The following is a 13269-nucleotide window of genomic DNA, read 5'->3' as shown; positions in this document are numbered from 1 at the left end:
TAAGAAAATAAAACATTCACTGCTGACACACGGGCTTCATTTCTTATTTTCTTGACAGACGTTTCTCATCATGGAGAGTGTCTTACAAACATGCAGATGGTGACAGCAGTCTGAAGGTGACAGGCAGTAAGTTGTCTCTTCTTATGATGTATTCTACACCATCGTTCTGATCTCATGATTTTGCATACAGCCTTGATAGATGAGCAGAGTCAGTAAATTCTCCCACTTTGTGATTTTACTGCGACTCAATTTCTATTAAACTCCATCATTTTGTTCTCATAATTGTTTAAATTTTGTCTCTGTTCTTGTTTTACAGTTCAGTGTCATGGAATTAATGTGACTCTCATCACCAGTGGACACCTTTAGTAATCAAAATAGAACATTAGCAATGTATATAGTTTTTATGATCTCCTTTCAGGAATAAAGGTCTATTATAACACTTAGTTATAAGTATACTAATATAAGTATGTATTCTTTTTTTCTTTTAAAACTTTACTGAATTTTTTTTTCATACAATATATTCAGATTATTGTTTCTTCTACCCTGACCCCTCCCAGATCTTCCTGACCTCAATACCCACCCAACTCCATGACCTTCCTTTATTTTTCTGGAAAGCAAAAGAACAGTAAAAAAAAGTTAGAATAATGCATACACACACACACACACATCATCATCATCATCATCATCATCATCATCATCATCTAAACACAAAATCATGTATGGTATATGAAGTCACAGAGACTGTGATAGAATGCATGGGAGCTATACAGGTTTAAGTCAGACAGGGTTTCAGCAATGAGAAAGGGAAGTAGATATGAGATCCCATCCCTAAGCAAGGAACTATGTGCAACAGATACCCACTTGCAATGGAAAACTTAGTTTTCTCCAATGGAATCTCATTGGGTATATAAAACACACTTAAGAGTAGTACCTATACCTGGCAGTATATATTATCTTTCAATCTAAAAGAAATATGGACATTTTTTGTCTGTAAGATTTAAAACAATCTATTACTGCTATCATTTATAACTGAATATCGATTGGTATAAGAAATAGAAATCATAAGAAACAGAAGTAGAAATTATGAAATAATATGGAGCCATGACTCAGTAACATACTATTGTGCTGTCTTTAATGTGAGTTTTGTCTTTAGTATACCTACAGGCCCCATAGGGAAAACACAGAAGAGAAGATGTTAAAAACACAGAGGGTGGAGCCCGTCTTACAGACTGAAACTTCTGGTAAGTGGTGCAGTTTCCACATGCTCTTCTGCAGAATTGTGTCCCTTGTCACGTATGTGAATGGAGGAAGAAGATGAATGTTTGGCTGTATTCATGATTAGAATACCAACTAATAGAACTACTATTATCTGGCTCAACACCACCCCTGTTCTTGCATGTCTTAAAAACTTAGGAGCATTTGATTTTTGTTAAAAGAAACCTGACATTTTATGATATTAAATTTTAATGTACTTTTGCTCAATGAACATTTTCTGCTTTTGTTCATTTATGTCAAAGAGCTTAAAAATAACCTAGCCACTCTCATGAAATTGAACAAGTAATATTACTTAAAGACATAAGTTTTAATAGGCTGTCTGAATGCTTTCTCTTCTATGTCAAATAACTTTATAAGAAAGAAATTAAGCCAGGAAAGTCATGTCATTGTTAACTGATGCTAGTCTGCCTTCACTCTGATGATTTGAATCTGAGTACGGTAATGGTTTTGTTGTATTTCTAAGCTGGAATAAAGTGTACTTATCACTTTGTTATGAAACTCAAACTAGATTTAATCTCTTAATAAACCAATAATTATATGATCAGTATAATATTAAGCATTATAACTAATGACTCTGAAAGAATAGTGAATGATAACACTTAAAAGCTTATATAGGTCAAATGAAAGATGCTATTGGTGAATTTTAGACAATGATTGTTTAGGATTTAAAGCTTGTCAGAATGATATCCACATATGAATTTACAAAATAAGTATGTAAGTGGATAATTCCATGGAGAAGAAAATATAACTGTAAATTATATCCAGATCTCTGTTTTCCTTATAGTAGTTTGTAACTAAACATGCAAGTAAATTCTATCAATTGACATTTTGTTTTAGAAGGATATTAGATGAATAATGGCATAATAGATTCTTAATGATAGTTGATATTATGTAAAAAAGACACTTTCCAAAAGAGTGTGTATTGATTTTTACTTATAATTTTCTCATCTATAAAGTGAAATAAATAATATCAGCCTCACAAATATTTAAAAACATCAATATTTTTGCTCATACACCATTCTCTTGAGTATTGGCTGCACCATATTTTAAATATCTTTCACATATCCAATTTGTAAATGTACTTACAGTTTTTATTAAGAAATGTTAATTTTAGTACCTTCACACATCTTTTTTCCCCCCAGGTTTTACATGTGGTGTAGTTTTACATATGAATTTAATTGTTCATGCAGTTTATTTTTCAGTAGAGGCAGCAGATAATTAAAGAGAAAGACATCAACTCAATGATTTCAAGTAGTGAGAACAAAATAACTGTAATGAAATGGTATGATGCTTATGGTGCATAATAAATATAGTGATACAGATAATATGGTTATACTGATGCACAAATGCACTGAGGTACTTATAAGTGAGGCCTCTTCAAGGAATATAAAGATGGCAGTTGTCTACGGCTTAGTTTGCAGGTTTGGGATGATACATGCAGTTGACTTTAGCTGTTCAGGTTTTGCTTTTACTCTTCAAGTTCTAATTCTCAATGTGTGGGAAGTATTAGCTGAAGTGAATTGTTCTTTACACAATTTAATATATATGAGTTCAGACAGAAGCATCAATTTGCATGCATTGTTATTAGTGGATGTGTAGGTTAGTCCTGATTTTATGTTGAAAATGTATGAATTGCTTACACAGAATCTTTATCTGACTTTATTCTCCCTTAAAGTAAACGTCTATGGGTTATAGCTTATCAACTTCTTGACATTTGTTTTCAAATGCTCTTCAGAAAGTTGATGTTCTGACACTTTCAAAAGCACAGTGAGGGACTCAATTGTGGTACCAGAAACACTTAAGTTTTAATAGCTACCTTGTTGTACAAGTCATACAAATTGAACCCAAATTTACTGCTTCTTAGCATTCCTTAAATCCACAGAAATATAAATGTATATCTGGTGATATGGAGGTAGACATCCATATTTCTGAATAAAGCATGTCATATACATCAAATACAGAATTTTTAAAAGGATACAGAATATAGACTAACTTATGCTTCAATCAATTTTTCTCCATCTGAATATTTTCTTTATTTTTGTATGTGCACGTTAGTGTGTGTGTGTGTGTGTGTGTGTGTGTGTGTGTGTATACGTGTGTCTATGTATGTGTGTGTTCGCATGTGCACACAGTTGTGCTCAATCATGTGCACGTTGAGAGACCATACAAAAATGTCAGGTATCAGTCCTCAGGTACCAATTATCTTGTTTTTGATACAGGGGCAATCTTAGACTTCGAGTTCATCTAGTAGACTATACTGTCTGGAAGAGAGACCTGGGAATCTGTTTATATCCATTTCTCTAGCTCTAGTGTTACAATTGCATGCCATCGTGCTATATTTTCTCTTCTTTCTTCCTCCCTCCCTCCCTCCCCCACCTCTCTCTCTCTCCCCCCCCTCCTCTCCTCCTCCTTTTCTTCCTTCTTTTCCCAAACCCTCTCCAGGATCTCTTTATGTAGCCCAGGGTATGTTAAATTCTATTTGCTTCAGCCTCCCCAGTGAAGTGCTGATGTATTTGTATTTGAATTATGAAGAACTTCAGAACCCCCTGAAAGAGATATGAACACTTTCACTTATGACTGCTCCATAATTCTATCAATAATAAAGAAAAAACTATCTCTTCTCTATCCATATTCCAATTAAATATAGAAAATTCACTTCATAATGATGTTGGATGTTAAAACATTGTAATGTATTAGAGTTATTCAGAAATATGAACTATCACATTCTTGGATTTTAAGACACTGTTTGTCCTCAACTAACTCAGAAATTAAAAAGTATTTTTCTTTGAATTATTAATTTGTATTAGCTTGCAATACATCTTGAATGAATGGAAAATGCATGAAAAATTTGGTTACTTGTGTAATTATTTCAGAGAAAGACTTAGAATCATGAGTACATTACATCTGTGGTTGGCATGAGCAAAGGCATTTTCAAATTGCTTGAGGTTGGGATCAATTAGCATCCATGGATTCTGACCTTTGGAGCACTAAAGAAGAGGGGGGGTTATCAGTGGTAGAAATAATCAGGAGTTGAATGAATAGAATATTTCAAAAGTCACAGTACAAAAATAAATTATCCAGCAACTGGCCATCGCCCCGTAATTGGGCATGAGTGTTTTGTACACCAACATTTTCATGAAGTTGTATTTGAAGTGGAGATCAGTCAGATTCCTGAGCAAAATCTTTTCTAAATTATGTTGCTTTTCAATCTATGAAATTTCTCTCTCTCTCTCTCTCTCTCTCTCTCTCTCTCTCTCTCTCACACACACACACACACACACACACACACACACACACACACATTCACACATACACATATAAACACATACACACACAAACATATGTTGTGTGATACCTTGTTTGTGTTCTGACAAAGCTTGCCTGGAGATCAGACAGCAGAGCTGGTCACTAGTTAACCATAGAGGCCTGGCAGTGGTGGTGCACACCTTTAATCCCAGCACTTGGAAGAAGTAATTAGGAAGATCAAGGCCACCCTGGGCTGTATGAGATTGAACCAGTCTAAAAGAAAAGCAGATCTGGACAGTGTTGGTACACACTTTGATCCCAGCACTAGTGAGGTGGAGACAGGACCTTGGCCCCCTTCAGTCTGAGGATCCATAGAGGTAAGAAGTCTCTGGTGGCTGGCTGCTCTGCTTCTCTGATCTTTCAGCTTTACCCTTGATATCTGACTCCAGGTTTTTCTTGTTAAGACTAATTAGGATCACACTTCATATCTAAATTATCCAATTAAAAAATGGAGTACAGGCTGGCAGTGGTGATGCATGCCTTTAATCCCAGCACTTGGGAGGCAAAGGCAGGTGGGTCTCTGTGAGTTCGAGGCCAGCCTGGTCTACAGAGCTAGTACTAAGACAGCCAAGGCTACATAAAGAAACCCTGTCTCAAAAAAAAAATGGAGTACAAATCTAAATAGAGAATTTTCAATAGAAAAATCTCAAATGGCCAAGAAACACTTAAAGAAATGTTCAACATCTTTATTCATCAGGGAAATGTAAATCAAAACTACTTTGAGAATCCAACTGTCAGAATGAGTAGGATCAATAACATAAGTGACAACTTATGCTGGTAGGGATATGGAGCAAGGGGAACATCCCTTCATTGATGTTGGGAGTACAAACTTGTATAGCCATTATGAAAATCAGTATGGCAGTTTCTCAGAAATTTGGGAATAAATGTACTTCAATGCCCGTTATACCATTCTTAGGCATATACCCAAAGGATGCTCCATCCTACCACAAGGACACTTGCTCAACTGTGTTCACTGCAGTTTTATTAATAATAGCAAGAAACTGGAAACAAACTGGACGTCCCTCAACTGAAGAATGCATAAAGAAATTGTAGTACCTTTACAATGGACTATTACTCAGTGGTTATAAAAACAATGATATCATGAAATTTGCAGCCAAATGTAGGGAATTAGAAAAAAATCATCCTGAGTGAGGAAACCCAGATGCAGAAAGACAAATATGGTATCTAGTCACTTATAAGTGGACATTAACTGTTAAGTAAATGATAATCATTCTATAATCCACAGATCCAGAGAGATTAGGTAAAGAGGAGAGTGTGTGTCGGGGGAAAAGAAGAGATTCTGTGGGTGGACTAGGGGAGGGTGAGGACAGGAATAGGAAAGATCAGTCAGGCAATACGAGGAGGAATGGAAGAAGAGAATGCAGGAAGAGACAGCTGAAATTGGGAGGCATTTGGGTGTCTGTGGAAATCTAGTGCAGTGGAAATTCCCTGGAATCTATGAACATAACCTCAGTGAGGACTTTTAGTAATGGAGGATACCAAACTCTGAACCCACCATCTTTTATAGCTGAGCAAGGCTTCAAGTAGTGATACAAGATTATATTTGGTTGAGTTGTTGGCTAATAGAGTCCTGTGGAGATCCCTAAACAACCCAGCCTGATGATTATACAGAAGGTTGCCCTCTGAAACTGACAGTGGGACCCCATTGCCAAGAACAACTTCCACTCAGCTCATTGAACATAAAGAGGTTGAGCTGGTATGGGTTGGAGCCTTCACTCTACATTCTAGTCTCTTTGGTACTAGAGGGTACTCTTTAGGCTATGGAAAGAGAAACTTGGACACTCACCCAGCCACATAACCTTCCACCTCCAATCTGTCCTATCTACATTATGTGCTGGGGCAACGGGGCAATGGTGTGGCAGAACACAGGGCAGTGGCCAACAAATGTTTGGTTTAACTTGAGGCCCACCCCATGAGAGGGACCCCATGTCCTACACTGCCTGGATAGCCAGGAACTGGAGAATGGATAGCCCAGAGACCTAAGGTAGAACCAAATGTGACTAAAAAAAAATCAATGAAATAATTCCTAGTGATATTCTGTTTACACTAATAGATCAGTGCCTTGTCCAGTCATCATCAGAGAGGTTTCCTCAAGCAGCAGATGAAAGTGGGTATGGAGACCCATAGGCAGACATTATACAGAGAGAGACTGAGTCTAACTTGCAGATCTCCATTGGGTCCTACCCCTCAGAGATTGGAGAACCCTCCAAAAAAGATGGAGAAAAGACTGCATGGTGCAGAGATGATGGAGAACACCAGGAGAACATGGCCCACTAAATCAACTAAGTATGGCTGACATGGGCTCACAGAGACTGAAACTGCAAGCGTGGGGCCTGCATGGTCTAGACCACGTCCTCTGCATACATGTTATGACTGTTAGCTTGGTGTTTTTGTGAGATTTCTAATAGTAGGAGAAGGTATATTTCTGACTTTATCTACTCTTGAGACTCTTTTCCTCCTATTGGGTTGCATTGTTCAGCCTCTACTGAGGACTTTCACCTTGTCTTATTGTATCTTGTTTTCTTCTGTTCTGCTGTTATCTCTTAGAGACCTGCTCATTTCTGAAGAAAAATCAGAGGTTGGAGGGAGATAGAAGGAGTTGAGAGAGGGAAGACTGTGGTTGGGATGTATTGTATGAGAGAAGAATCTATTTTCAACTAAAAAAATGGTGTACAGATATAAACAGAGAATTCTCAATAGAGGAAACTCAAATGGCTGAAAAACACTTAAAGAAATGTTCAACATCCTTGGTCATCAGGGAAATGTAAATCTAAACTACTTTGAGATTCCATTTTACACCTACTGGATGGCCAAGAGCAATAAAACAAATGGCAGCTTATGCTGGTGAGATGTGGAGTAAGGAGAACACTCATCCATTACTGGTAGGAGTGCAGACTTGTATAACCACTATGGAAGCCAGTGTGGCAGTTCCTCAAGAAGCTGGGAATCAATCTACCTCAAGATCCAGTTACACCAATCTTGGGCATATACCCAAAGGATGCTTCATCCTACTATGGGACACTTATTCAAACATGTTAATTGATGCTTTATTCTTAGTATCTGGAAATAAAAACATCCTGGAAGTTCATCAGGGGATGAATGGTTAAAGAATATATAGTAAATTTGCATAAAAAATATTAAAAATTTGCATAAAAATCTCTGCCATTAAAAAATTGAAATCATGGAGTTCACATATAAATGGATGGAGCTAGAAAAAAATTATCCTGAGTGAGGTAACCCAGATCCCCTCTCCAAACAAAATATGGTACAAGTTCACTTACGTATGGATGTTAGCTGTTATGTCACCATTAATCAAGCTGTAATCTGTATAACCACAGAGTTTAGATATAGAGTAAGGAACTGGATGGGGGAGTGACAGATTTCTAAGAAGGGGAAATAGAGTAGATAGTTATGGATGTACAAGGGGCTGACAGGAATGGGAGGGCCAAACAGGGAGGAGAGTGAAGAGGGCCACGAGGGATGGAATACAGGGAAGGATACTAATACCAAGGGGCATTTTAGACATCATATGGAAACAGTAGAGTAGAATCTTCCTAAAACACATACACACATGAAGTTGATCTAAATGAAATTTCCAAATAAAAGGGGAAACAGAGCTCCAGTTGGACATCTCTCATTACCAAATGAAGCTTCCAGTCCTGGGAATGGGTTATATCTAATTGAGCCTTTGGCTAAATGGGTCTTATGGGAATCCCCAAACATCCCAGGCTGCTGCTGAGCTGTCAATCACTCTCCATAAACTGACAGTAAGACCCCATCACCGAAGACTATACCTCTAGAACTCACTGAACACGGAAATGGAGCTGGTGCCTACCTAGAGCCTTCACCCTATGGACTAATGGTGATGGTCCTATAAGGTATTCTGCATGCTACCAAAGGAGAAGCTAAATAACCAACTCAGATACAAACCTTTAAATCTGCAATGGCGTCCCAACCTCAAAATATGCTGATGCAATGATGGCACAAAGCTTGTGGGAGTAACTAACCCATATCTTATCTGACTTAAGGCCCACTCCATGAGATGGATCCCATACTTGATATTGCTTGACTTTCCAAGAACCAGAGTCTAGACAGGTGAGGGACCTAGGAGAAAATCACATACTACTGTTAAACTAAGAGTTTGTAGCCATGAGATGACTCCTAATGAAATTCTGCCATACTCATAAATGTGGAATATTCCTTTATACTGTGTGAAGATTTGTCACTATTGGTTTAATAGAAAGCTAGATGGCCAATAGCTAGGCGGGAAGTATGGCAAGGACTTCTGGACTGAGAGAGCTCTGAAAAGAAGAAAGGAGGAGTCGCCAGCCAGACACTGAGGAAGCAACATGAGCAGTACAGAGTAAAGGTAACTGAGCTATGTAAAAGAACATAGCATAAAAGATATGAATTAATTTAAGTTATAAGAGCTAGTTAGAAGCAAGCCTAAGCTATTGCCTGAGCTTTCATAATTGATAAGTCTCTGTGTCACTTTTTGTGAGTTGGATGCCCAAAGAAAACTCCCAGTCCCAATGAAAAAGTCCAATGACATATAGATCAGTGCCTTTCTCAGCCATCATCAGAGAAGCTTCCTCCTTTAGCAGATGATAACAAATACAGAGTCCCATAACCAATGTATGAAGATTAAGGGACTTTGAAACACTCAAGCCTAAATGGTATAGCTATATCAAATCCCTCTCCTAAAGGCTCAGAGAACTCTTTGCCTTTTAAAAAAAAGTATATAAGAACCATCACAAGACCTGTACACTGTCTGCAACATATTGGATCCCACAGCTTCAAGAAGATATGGACACTTTCTGCTGTCTCTATCCCAGAAGGTAGCTCCAATTGAAAATCATTTGAAAATGAATTTTTTTCCCCAATGGAGTCTCACTGGAGAAACAAACCACTCTTAAGGGTAGACTCTATGCCCAGTACAAAATGAACACGGTGGCATCTTTGGAGGTTGTTTTGTCTCATAACATGTCAGTCAGTGCACAGTATCTTTACAGGTTCTTTGCATATATATTGTTTTCCAGTTTGTGATATTTTTGGATTCCTATATGGGCACATGAGAACATTTTGAATGTTGTAATCAACAGAATTTTTGTTTCATCTACCAAACTCAGAGGTTTTTCATGATTGCTGCAGAGATTATCAACTGGGAAGCAGTTCATATCCTCAGGAAATGTATGGCAATATCTGGAGAAGGTTTGGTCGCCTCAGCTGTTATATTACTTCTTTTTAATGGTGCTCCTAATAACACTCAGTGAAAATACCACTCCCTACAGGGGACTCTTACTTTACTCAAATTGCTTATAATTCTATGACTTAAAGCCCTTATCATTTTTATTAAGACAATTTTTTATTCATTTTACATACCAACCAAAGATCCCCCTCTTTCCTTCCCCTGCCTCTCTAACCTCCCCCTCCCAACCCACCCCCAATTCCCTCCTACAAGAAGGTAAGGCCTCCCATGGGGAGGTACATTTAGTAGAGGCAGGTCCAAGCCTCTCCCCCTGCCTCAAGGCTGTGCAAGGTGTCCCATCATAGGTAGTGGGCTCGAAAATGTCTGGTCATGAACCAGGGATGGATTCTGATCCTACTGCCAGGGAGTCCCTTAAGCAGATCAAGCTACACAACTGTCTCCCTGTGCAGAGGGCTGAGTCCAGTCCCATGCAGGCTCCACAGCTGTTGATCTAAATTTCATGAGTTCCCACTAGTTTGGTTTGGTTGTCTCTGTAGGTTTCCCCATCATGATCTTGATGCCCTTGCTCATAGAATCCCTCTTCTCTCTCTTTGATTGGACTCCTGGAGCTTGGCCTGGTATTTGGCTGTGGATCTCTACATCTGCTTCCATCAGTTACTGGAGAAAGGCTCTATGATGACAGTTAGGGTATTCACTGATCTGATCTCTGGGGTAAGCCAGTTCAGGCACCCTCTTCGTTATTGCTAGTAGTCTAAGCTGGGGTCAACCTCGGGGATTCCTGGGAACTTTCCTAGCACCCGGTTTCTCCCTATCCCCATGATGTCTCCTTCTCTCATGGTATCTCTTTCATTGTTCTCCCACTTCATCCTTGTTCCAACTCAACCGTCCCATTTCCTTATGTTCTCATCCCCCATCCCCTACCCTCCATTGCCCACCCCTCATCCCCAGTTTACTCATGGAGATCTCATCTGTTTCCCCTTCCTAGGGTAATCTGTGTGTCTGTCTTTGGGTCCTCCTTGTTAGCTAGCTTCTCTGAAGCTGTGGATTGTAGTCTGGTTATCCTTTGCTTAAACATCTAATATCCACTTATGAGTTTGTCTTTCTGAGTCTGGGTTACTTCACTCAGGTGATTAAAGAAATGTTTCTTTTAAGAATGATTATCATCCTAATCATTCTTAAAAGAAACATTTCTTTAATTTATAGTTTGAGAATTTTATATATACATATAATATGCTTTGATCAAATCTACCTTTCACTCTCTCCTCTACAAACTCTTCAGGGAAAGCAAGATTTTAAGTTGTTCTTATCATTTATTGAAGTTTTGTATCTAGTGGTCATTATTCTATAGATAGTCACCACTTCAGTATTTTTAAACACACACACACACACACACACACACACACACACACACACACACAGGCTTTAACATTTTTCTCAGATTTTCAAATGTTTTTTTCTCATAAATGTTACTTTTAATCAAGGCATCCACTATTGAGAGACTAAAGTCATAAATTAAACATAAATTCTGCTTATGCAAAGTATCTATAGAAAAAGAAATCAGTGAGAAGTGACACATCAAAATGAAGGATGAATTTAATCTAGATACAGGCTTGCTGGTGCTGTGGTGATAGAAACTGGTGCGGAGTTGGCTACATTTAGATTCTAGGAATACAAAGAATCATCCACGGTCATCAAAGTGCTCTTTGGCTAAGTGGGTGGAATTGAAACTAGAGAATAATCCAGAAGGCAAATAATTTAAGAATATCTATCTATCTATCTATCTATCTATCTATCTATCTATCTATCTATCATCTATTATCTATCTGTCTATCATCTATATATCATCTATCTGTTTATCTATCTATCTACATATATGTATGTAACAGCACTACAAAGGCCATATATTTGAAAGAGCGAGAGGCATGGGCACACAGAGGGTTTGAAGGGAGGAAAGGGAAGTCATAAATGATGTAGCTGTAATTTTTTTTTTTTTTTTTTTTTTGGTTTTTCGAGACAGGGTTTCTCTGTGTAGCTTTGCGCCTTTTCCTGGAACTCACTTGGTAGCCCAGGCTGGCCTCGAACTCACAGAGATCCGCCTGGCTCTGCCTCCTGAGTGCTGGGATTAAAGGCATGCGCCACCACCGCCTGGCCATTTTTTTTGTGTGTGTGTAATTTTTTTAAAAATATGCAAAAAATGTTGTGTCCTCAAATACAGCTTATTCGTACCATATAGAGTCTTTGTGATGACAAAAGTGTCTGGTTTATAAATTGGAGGCTATTATACAGTGTTGATGGATACTGTGTAAAGCCCACTGGGGAGTGTTTAGGTACTGAGACAGAGAAATTCAATTTATTTTTTGTTGGCTTTCAAATTGAGATTTTGTTCTTTTGCATTTCTTTTCAAAAAGATATTAGAAATTAGTCTCTTATGTATAGTAACTTTACCTTATCAGTATCTGTACAAACTTACTTATTCAAACACTGCCAAATTGGTTCGTGTTAACTCTACCTCCCCATGATTCTTCTTCCAATTTTCATGACTGTAAAGAGGCATTTGAGAATCCGAGAATGAAAATGATGCAAAAATGTCGGTTGCACATGAACCTATGCTTAAGAGACGTTCCAGCAGTAGATATGCAGCCAGTATCAGAAATACTTGATGCACACTGCCATTGAAGAGGAGGGCATATTCATAATTACTATAATATGTATGCACATATTCAATGGCTAATGCTTTATGATTATTTTTCAGAGAAATACAACATAGTATGTAAATAAAATTAATAAGCAGACAGTATCCATGGAAAAGTTTATGCAAGTAGAAATAACAGTTTGGATCAGACAACCATCTACTTAACTGTTCTGGAAAAAGAGAAGTCTCATAGCAACTGGTAAAGACTTTTTCCTCCTTTCTGTAGTCTTCCTTTTCACTTGATTGATGGTGTTTCTTCTGTAAAGATGATTCCTGTGGTCTTATTTTTTAAATTGTTGGTCTCGATACCTAGGCAATTGGAGCCTGTTCAGAAGGTCCCGTCCTATGCCTATGAGTTCAAGCACAGCCCCTACTCTCTCTATCAGATTCATGATACAGATCTTATTTTGAAGCTCTTTACTTTCGTTCTTCTACAAGTAACTACCATCACTACTTGACGAAGATGCTGTCTTTTCTCGAGTGTGTATTTTTGGCCTCTGCCACAAATTGGGTAGCTGTACAAGCACAAGCTTTCATCTGTATGCTCAGTTCCTGTCTATTGTTTAGTATGTCTAATTTTATGTCAGTTGGTTTTGTTATTATAGCTCTGTAGCATAACTTGAAATCAGTGATGGTTAAGCTTCTATCATTGTTTTTATTGTATAAGATTGCTTTAGCTATCCTGGGTCTTTTGTGTTTCCATATGAATTTTAAGAATTTTGATTCAAATTTCATAAAATATTTGAATTGGAATTTTTATGGCCAT

The sequence above is a fragment of the Peromyscus eremicus genome, chromosome 3 (assembly GCF_949786415.1).
Source record: "Peromyscus eremicus chromosome 3, PerEre_H2_v1, whole genome shotgun sequence".
NCBI classification, from domain to species: domain Eukaryota; kingdom Metazoa; phylum Chordata; class Mammalia; order Rodentia; family Cricetidae; genus Peromyscus; species Peromyscus eremicus.
This window is presented reverse-complemented; position numbering follows the sequence as displayed.